At 35.5% G+C, this 10000-nt stretch overlaps 1 protein-coding gene across 2 annotated transcripts in view; it reads left to right on the forward strand.

Moving 5' to 3' along the window:
* LOC115216656 overlaps window positions 1–10000 on the forward strand; it is a 227370-nt gene that overhangs the window by 215702 nt on the left and 1668 nt on the right. The gene's annotated exons all lie outside the window — the stretch shown is intronic.

A 10000-nucleotide genomic window follows, 5' to 3' on the forward strand; every position in this document is an offset into this window, starting at 1 on the left:
TTGCTATTAGTGTGCAACAATCACACTCCTCACCAATCAGGTTTGATGGGGCTGCCAGTTTAGTCACGGACGACCCGACCACGCAACAGGTTATATTGGGTTGCATGTTACCAGCAGCGCCCAAGAGCGACCTGACACAATGTATATACATACATACATACATACATACATACATAAATGCATACACGCATATGTACATACATACATACATACATACATACATACATACATACATACATACATACATATTATTGGGGCCTTGGGATATGTAACACACTGACTAAATACCAATCTTGAGAAATTAGGCTTCTCAAAACCAGAAAGGAGAAAGCTGATTCGAAGACTACAGATCGAACCCATCACTAGAACTGTAGAAATCTGTAAAATTTTCCAGACGGTTATCATTTAAGTTTGTCATTACGATTTGATTACAAATTCTAGCAAGATCGACTTTGCCTTTTAGCGTTTTGGAATCGATAAAATAAATACCTGTTGAACACTGGGGTTGATGTAATCGATTTGCCCCCTCTCACAACGTTTCGCTTTGACATTTCTCGAAAATCTATAATTTTAATGAATAATGATTTGAATACAAAACTAAACGAGGAATGCTAATTGTCAGGGAAACGGTACAGCGGGAAGGAAAAAACACAGAGTAAAAATTCGACATTTTAACAAAGAATCGAGAAAATTTTAAAATAAGATCTTCCATTTGCGTTACATTTAATTACATTCCTCTTTTTGTATTCTTTCGTATTTACATTTCTTTTCTGTTTCGAATACACCCTCACACCCCACCCCCAGCCATCCGCTGAAGATCGGGGAGACGTTGACATTAGAGGGGAAAAAAAACTCCAGCAATTAGATGTATGCACACGCGCAGGTGCACTCGTAACGTGTGTTCATACAGACATATATGAGTGAGAGTGTGCGTCTATGTGTGTGTGTATGTGTGTGTGTCTGGATGATACACACACACACACACACATACACACACGCACTCGAAGGCAAAACTAAAGCAACTAGTTTTTAATGCCGCTTCGCGGCACCTTGCACAAGTGCCTTCTAATATACTTTTTGCTTTCATCAATCCCTTGTATTTGTCTCGATATTGTAATGTCCTTCGTTCAATTCCCAGCGGTGCACTGTTTACTGGAGCAAAACGCTTTATTTCACGTTGTTCCATTCCATTCAACCGGCAAAAATGGTATGTACGTGTAAGTGAAAGGGCCAGTCTTGTCACATTCTCTGTGTCGCACTGAATCTCCTTGAGAACGACGTTAAGGGAATGGCAGTTTGTGGAGTTACAAGTTAATTTCACGAGCAGGCTGTTCCGTTAATCGGACTGACTGCAACACACGTCGTCGAAAGTATCAATAATATTTATTTGTGTGTGTGTGAGTATATGAATGTATGCGTGCGTGTGTGAGGTATGCGTGTGTGTGTGCTTACTTTTCCAGTCACTTTTCTTTCGAAATGGACATAATCATTAAGTCGATGACTGATTACGCTTCCGTATTCGTTCTATAAACTTATGAGTCAATTGTCTGACGAATGACATTGTATAAATGTGTCTCTAACAGATTATATCTTCGATTTCGTTCCGTAGTTTATCAACTCGGTTGTCGTAGGAATAATAGACATGTTCGTATAAGAGCTTATGTGATTTCGTTCAATAGTTAAAATAATGTTTGTTTAACGCTTGACATACATAGAACGCAAAAGGAATATCTTACAAATAATTTTAGTTTCAAGGCCGTATCTTGCTTGTTTAAGCATTATAGAAAAACAAACTGCAATGATATAAAGCCAGTCATGCAGACGTCGTTCACTGAAGAGGACAGACATTCCTCCCGTCAAATAATCATTAAAAAGATTGTATTGTGAAAATCAATTGAAATACTGCATCAGTTTCACTTGAAAGAGAAATTCTGCAAGGAAGTTTTCAATGTTATTGGATGTTCTTAAAAATCAAAGTTAACTAATAATAACAATCGTTTGCAGTATAGGCACAAGGCCTGAAATTTGAGGAAGGAGGAATAATCGATTATATCGACCCCAGCGCGTAACTAGTACTTAATTTTATCGACTCCAAAAGGATGAAAAGCAAAGTCGACCCCAGCGGTGTTTGAAGTGAGAAAGTAGCGGCAGACGAAATACCGCTAAGCATTTTGCCCGGCGCACTAACGATTCTGCTTCCTTGCCGCCTGAATAATAATAGCAACAACAACAACAACAACAACAACAACAACAACAACAATAATAATAATAATAATCATTTCTACTGGAAGCACAAGGCCTCAAATTTGGTGGAAGGGATTAAGTCGATTACATCGACGCCAGTGCGTAACTGGTACTTATTTAATGAACCCCGAATGGATAAAAGGCAAAGTCGACATCGGCGGAATTTGAACCCAGAACGTAGCGACAGACGGAATACCGGTGATAAGGATGAGGATGGTGGTGAAAGTGATGTTGTATAAAGCTTATGATTCAACTAACGAAGATAATGATGAGGTGGGCGATGACGGTATGCATTATGTTGGTCCTGATTATGAATGGGATGTTGAAGACTATAATAACGATTATAACGACTATAATGGTATTATTAACCGTTATGATGATGACGGTGAGGATGATGACGATGATGATGATGACGATGATGGTGAGGAGGAGGAGAAGGAGGATGTTAATCATGATGACGACGACGACGATGACGATAATAACGATGTTGGATTCATGATGGTGATCATGGGATTTTAGGATTATCAGCATATTGGCGATGATGATGACCTTCATTGGGATAAAACAGATCACGACAGGGTTGCTCTTATTGATAATGAGGAGAAAAAGGAGGAGGAGGAGGAGGAGAAGAAGGAAGAGGACGGCGGCGACGACGACGACGACAACAACGACAACTACGATAACGATGGCTACTTCAGGGATTCCAATGATAAGGAAACGACCAAAGATAATTAGAAGGAACACGCGAGTTATAAAGAAATGGGCTGAAGAAAAATTCCTAATGCAAGACACTGTTGCTATTTCTCTCATTTGGATTGCTCTTATTGTAATTAGCAACGTTTTTCTCGCAGATGCAAGTGTTGTTGTTGTCGTTCCTGTTGTTGTTAATGATGACAATGGTGATTTATTTTCTTGGTTGTTCATGCTTGCTTTTTGCTCTTATTAGCGTTCCCTTTGTCTAATGAATGCCATTCCAGTGGTAATAATAAAATAGCAATAGTTATTAGAACAGAAGTAGTAGTCGTGATAAGATGATGATGATGATGATGATGATGATGATGATGATGATGATGATGATAATAATGATAATAATAATAATAATAATAATAATAGTAATAATAATAATAATAATGATAATAATAATGATGATGATGATTATCATAATAATAACAATAATAATAGTTTCGTTATTAAATAATTATAATAATTACAATAAAATTGTTAATGTTAGAAATCATTATCTTCTTCGCCATCATCATCGTCATCGTCATCATCATCAGCAGCATTATTATTATTATTATTATTATTATTATTATTATTATTATTATTATTATTATTGCCTTCATTTTAAATATCATTATTATAGTTAAGAATCATCATAATTATTTTTATTATAGCAATTTTTGATATTAAAAATTGTTATTGTTACCATCATCATTATTATTATTATTATTATTATTATTATTATTATTATTATTATTATTATCATTATTTCCTTCGTTTTAAATACCATCATTATAGTTAAAAATCGTCATCATCATGAGCTTATGAACGTTATCAAAATCATTGATTCTCTTTCATATTAATCCTTCTCGTTACTGTTGTATAATCAATCTCACATTTTTACCCCATACTCTCTCTCTCTCTCTCTCCCTCTGTCTCTATGTATACATATGCACATACATGCACACATGCGCGCTCGAGCACATACACATATGTATATGTGTGAGTGTGTATAAACCTGCCGATTATGTGTGTGTGTGTGTATATGTATGTATATGCCTCTTAGCTTCGCACTTAATTTGTGTTTCCTTCTCATGTTCAACAAACGCATGCAGGGTAATAACGCCGGCGACCAGGCACACATAATCATGCACTTAGGTACAGCGGCACACTGGCGCACACAAAGAAAAATGCAATCCTCTATACTCAAGCGCAATCAAAACACGCACGCATTACAATAAACGCAAGAGAATTTCTAAAAGATATCCAAAGGATAATTAATATACATGGTTTCCGTTAAATTGAATTTAACAAAGTAAATAACAAAAAAAGCGTGTGTTTTGACATTTCTATTCGCACGAATAACATTCAATTATGAAGATGAAAAGGAGAAGAACCACTGGCTTATAATTAAGGTAAAATCAGAGAAAAATTTAGAAAGAAAATAATAATTTGGGGAGGTTGGTTCGACAGAAACAGGAACATGAACAAAACCCAGCATAATTGTGTATTGATCCTTGTGGCACGTTGTTATATGAATAGATGCGCCCTGGTGGCAAAAATGTACAATTTATTATTATTATTATATTATTATTATTTATTATTATTATTATTATTATTATTATTAATTATTATTATCAGTATTATTTATTAGGAGTGAAGGCGTCAAGCTAGCAGAATAGTTAGCAGCTCAGCCATAATGTTTAACGACATTTTTTAAGAACTTGGTTTTTGTTTCTGTGTTCAGAAAGCACCAGATGAACACTCGGGTTGTTGTAATTGACAAGCCACTTCTCAAAAACTTTCAGGCTTGATGTCTCTAGTAGAATTTCAGCTTTTTCTTTTTCCAATCATAAAGACGACGAACTAACACTCTTTTCTACTCTAGACACAATGCCTGAAATTTTGGGGGAGAGGGCCAGTCGATTAGATCGACCCCAGTATGCAACTGTTACTTAATTTATCGACCCCGAAAGGATGAAAGGCAAAGTCGACCTCGGCGGAATTGGAACTCAGAACGTAAAGACAGACGAAATACCTATTTCTATTTCTTTACTACCCACAATGGAGCTAAACACAGAGAAGACAAACAAGGACAGACAGACGGATTAAGTCAATTATATCGACCCCAGTGCATAACTGGTCCTTAATTTATCGACCCCGAAAGGATGAAAGGCAAAGTCGACCTCGGCGGAATTTGAACTCAGAACGTAAAGACAGATAAAATGACTTAGGAGTTCGCCAAACAAGATCGATAAAATGACCTAGCAGTTCCACAAACGAGATCGATAAAATGATTTAGCGGTTCGCCAAACGAGATCGATAAAATGACTTAGCAGTTCACCAAACGAGATCGATAAAATAACTTAGCGTTTAGCCAAATGAGATCGATAAAAGGATTTAGCTGTTCGCCAAACGAGGTCGATAAAATGACATATATATATATATATATAATTATTTGTATACATATGCATATATATATATAAATGTATATAGATATATATGTACGTGTGTGATGATTATGCGAGAAGTTAGGCTTCATATCAGCGTTAGGAAATTACTTTATACAGCAACACATTATGGCTTCCTTGACAATTTATATGAATTTAAAATGCACTATCATAACTGCATTACGTCTATTGTGTAACAATTTGTCTTTATTTCATTTCCTTTTGAAATATATTAGATTGCCGTCTGCTTCACTCAATTACACGACATGCAACCATCTGTTTTCTATTAACAGTTCGTTACGTTTGAAGTACATTAGCATACATGCATCATACACACCTATAATTTTGCAGCTGTATACGATTCAAATCGCTGCACATCTGATTAACTAACAGATTTTTCATAAATCCTTAATCTTTGTGAATATATATAACTTCCTTAATGGAGCGTTCTTTGGGTGACTTCTTTTTTGTTTCTAAAATTGATATCATTATTGCTGATAAAGTTTCTTTTCTTTTTTTATGTAACGATATATGACCAATAAAAGTCGTTCTGTCAGTTTTCTAACGAACCAATCACTAGTTAAGTGTATTTATGACGGCGAGAGTGACAAAGGAGTTATTAACTAGATGCTGGTTGCATGAACAAATTTCGCAAGAAAATTATTACGAACGGGTGATATATATATATATATATTTATATATATATATATATATATATATATATATATATGTATATATATATTTAGTATACATGCACATATGTGGGTGGGTGCGTGTATATACATATATATATGTGTGTATATAAATATATAAATGTTTGTGTGTGTGTATGTTGTGTCATCCCAGAAATAATGCTGGTTTTTTATACTTCTTATATTTTTCAAATTTTAGATAAAGAAATTGTGTTTTTTAATCTAAAGTTTACTCCCCATCATTTTCTACAATTCTCTTCCATCTATCCGGTAGACTTACAAGACCCTTCTTCCCAAATTCACTTGTCCATGACGAAAAATACTCCTGCAGTGCTGTTCTGATCTCGTCTGCAGCATTCATATTTGTTTCGTCCAAATAAATTTGAAGACTGCGGAATAAATAATAATCAGATGGGGCAATGTCCGGTGAATGTGGACGGTGGGACGTCTTTTCTCATTCAAAATGCTACAGCCTTTAGAATGTCATCCTCGCTGTATATGGCCGAGCATTATCCTGACAAGCAAATCTGTCCATGTACGAGGTTGAATTGCTTTCATCACTTCACCACTTGAGAAACATATGCCTTCTGTAATGGCATGCTTTCTTGTCTCATCCCCATCTTAGCCCATTTTCAGAGTTCAAATTCCATTATCATTATTATTATTATTATTATTATTATTATTATTATTGAGTTAGAGAGCAATGCATGCCATCAAATTGACACTGGGGTAAAATATACGAAACCCAGTATACCCATCATGACTACACGTCTAACAAGGATACACCAAGCACATGCATCACAACCATATGTGTGCAACATGGTCATTTCATATCAACATAAACAGCACATGACTCTGCATGTGGGGCTCAGTTAGAAATTTCTTCAGGTCTTCTCACCCATCCCACTCAAAAGATCCCTGAATAAGTTTGTTTAAGGATGTTGAATGAAACACCCATGTTTACGGAGGTGAATTATTAAAACTCCAAACGAATTTCTCTTAACAGATGGCTACGATGCTCCCCCACTACTTCTGCTCGTGATCAGAGATGCACATATTGTCAGCTTAATTGGTTAAGGTCGCACAACTGACAAATAAATCTGTGGTATTGAGCAGAATATTTTCTGTTGCCCATCTTTTGTACCAAGACAAAACAATGTACATGCTTAACGGTATTCGCTCGACGCTACTTTCTGAGTTCAAACGCCGCCGGAGTTGACTTTGCCTTTCAATCTTTCGGGGTTTATAAATTAAGTACCAGTTGAACAAATATCAGGCCTTGTGCCTATAGTAGAAAGGATTATTATTATTTTGCGTTGATAAAATAGAAGAATGAGTTGCTTTATTCCAAAGCGGTATAATCTATATGTTCCATAATTGTGCAGCTTTCTGAAAAGGCAAAATCATTCAATCTGTTTCCTATAAATGTATACATTCGCGTGAATATAAAACCTCTGCAGACTTCTCTAAAATGTTTAGTTATGCGATTCTGCGGGCTTGTGTATAATCCTTGCAAATGTGTAAGAAAATATCTCTGTAGGAAGTGTGCACCAATATCTACTACCTATAAATATGTAGCCGATCAATATGACCCGATGTTTATAAATGCGTGGTGTGGTTTTGTGTGAATGCCAGTAAATATCTATTCGTTATAATCGTGTTGCTATCTGTCACGTTGAGAGGATATTCATTTCCTATAAATGAATGGCATAGGTTTATGAAAATGTGAGTTTGTATCTATTCCATCCTCTAAAAATTATTTGGTTTTAGATTTAGGTAACACGATAGATATATCTCCAGATATGTGACAATACAATTTTCTCATGTGGTGTATACATAACATACATAAATCTCTCTCTCTCTCTCTCTCTCTCTCTCTTATATCTATATATTAGATATAGATATATATTATATATTATATATATCTTTCTATATATATACATATATATATGTATGTATGTAATATATATTATGTATGTATAATATATATATAATATATATATATATATGTATATATATATATATATTATATATATATATTATATGCTTATATAGATATATATGTATATATAGTGTATCTAGATATATATGTGTATATATATATATATATATATATATATATATATATATATATACAGAAAAACAAAAGACGTTGTCAGGTGTATAAACAACAAACGGGTGTATAAGTTTAACGCCCGGGAAGGTGAGAAAGTCTTTTACGTTTAGAGCCTACGCTCTTCATAAGAAAGGAACTCACGGAAATACACAAAGAGAGAATAAAAATAGATTTAGAGGCTAGCAGTCAATCATGGCGGCTGGCTGGACAGAGGTAGTTAGACAGGAGGGCTAGGAAGAAGGGGAGATAATAAAGTATTGGTGATCCCAAACGAAGGTGTTGCGTGCGTGTGTATGTGAGAGTATGTGTGTGTTTGTGTGTGTGTATCTGTAACGTGCGGGTGTATGGATGACGGTGTGGGTGCTGGGGTGTGACGATGAGAGGGTGAAGTGTGAGGTTGTGAGGCTGGGTTGTGGGTTTGGGGTGATGATGTGTGGGGTATGAGTGGGTAGGCTCGAAACAATAAAGACTTTTTCAATTCCCGAGCGGCATACTAATACATCTGTTTGTTGTCTACACCACCTGTCTTCGTCTTTTGTTTTTTTTGTGAATTCTCCCTATATATATATTTATTATTAGATATATTATAATATATATATATATATATATAATATATATATATATATATATATATACACACGTAGTCTGATCAATTAGTATCTGGACTCTTACCATAGTAACGAAACTAAAGCACGCTGAGTAAACCCGCTAGGCACAGATTGACTTTGATCTTTGCTGTACATGCACACTAAGTTTTAACGTTCTAGCTCACTTTCACTGCTTACAGCAGTGTTTGGAAGGAGCGTGTGTAGAGTCTGATCGTCGCATTGACCATTACGGGAAAAGTTGAGCGGACAATCTTCATCAAATTTTGCAAAAAGTTTGGTGATACATGCTCAGAGGTCTATGCAAACTCTTTAAACAGTTCCCATTGTTCTCAAGACAATCAAGGAGATCTAGCGCAACTGAAACTCGAGTGCCTTTTTGCTCAGCTAAAAGTATTTTTGGCGCTAACTTGGCAGACGCGCGTCTCGCACCCAAATTTTCAGAGATAATGGATTGAACTGAAACGTAACTAATTTGCACACCCTCTGATAACTCAGTGATGGTGAATCGAGGACTCCCTGTCACGGACATCAGCGATGATTTTCTCAGTTCCCCTGGTTGCCTGTCTCCCAGAACTTTTGTCTATATTAACATTTTCTCTGCTATCTTGGAAAAGACCGAACCACTCCTACACTTATGTGCAGCTCATACACTCCTCTCCATACACTTTTTGCAACTTTAGTAGGCCTGTAAGCAGGTATCGCCATGGCAACTTTCTCTGTCATGGTTAATGCTACAATCACACGTTACACACTTTCTTCGAAGCACTACTGTCAATACCGAAAGTGAGCTAGAACTTTAAAACTTAGTGAGTATGCACAGCAGAGTTCAAGGTCAATCTCTGCGAAGCATTTCACTCTGTGTGCTTTAGCTTCGTTACTATGGTAAAATTCAGGATACCTATTCACCAGACTTCGTGTACATACATACATACATATTATATATATATATATATATATATATATATATATATATATATATATATATATATATGAGTAAAGAAGATCCGCTGGTGTCAATTCATTACGGCCTTTTCAAGCAAATCCTTTAATTGATTAATGAAAACATAATATCATTTGAAAGAAACCGTTCTCGTCAGATGATCGCATGCACTGCTGATATAAAGGATATCACCATTGCTTTAACATATTCTCATCAATAATACAACT

The sequence above is a fragment of the Octopus sinensis genome, linkage group LG10 (genome assembly GCF_006345805.1).
Source record: "Octopus sinensis linkage group LG10, ASM634580v1, whole genome shotgun sequence".
Taxonomy (NCBI): domain Eukaryota; kingdom Metazoa; phylum Mollusca; class Cephalopoda; order Octopoda; family Octopodidae; genus Octopus; species Octopus sinensis.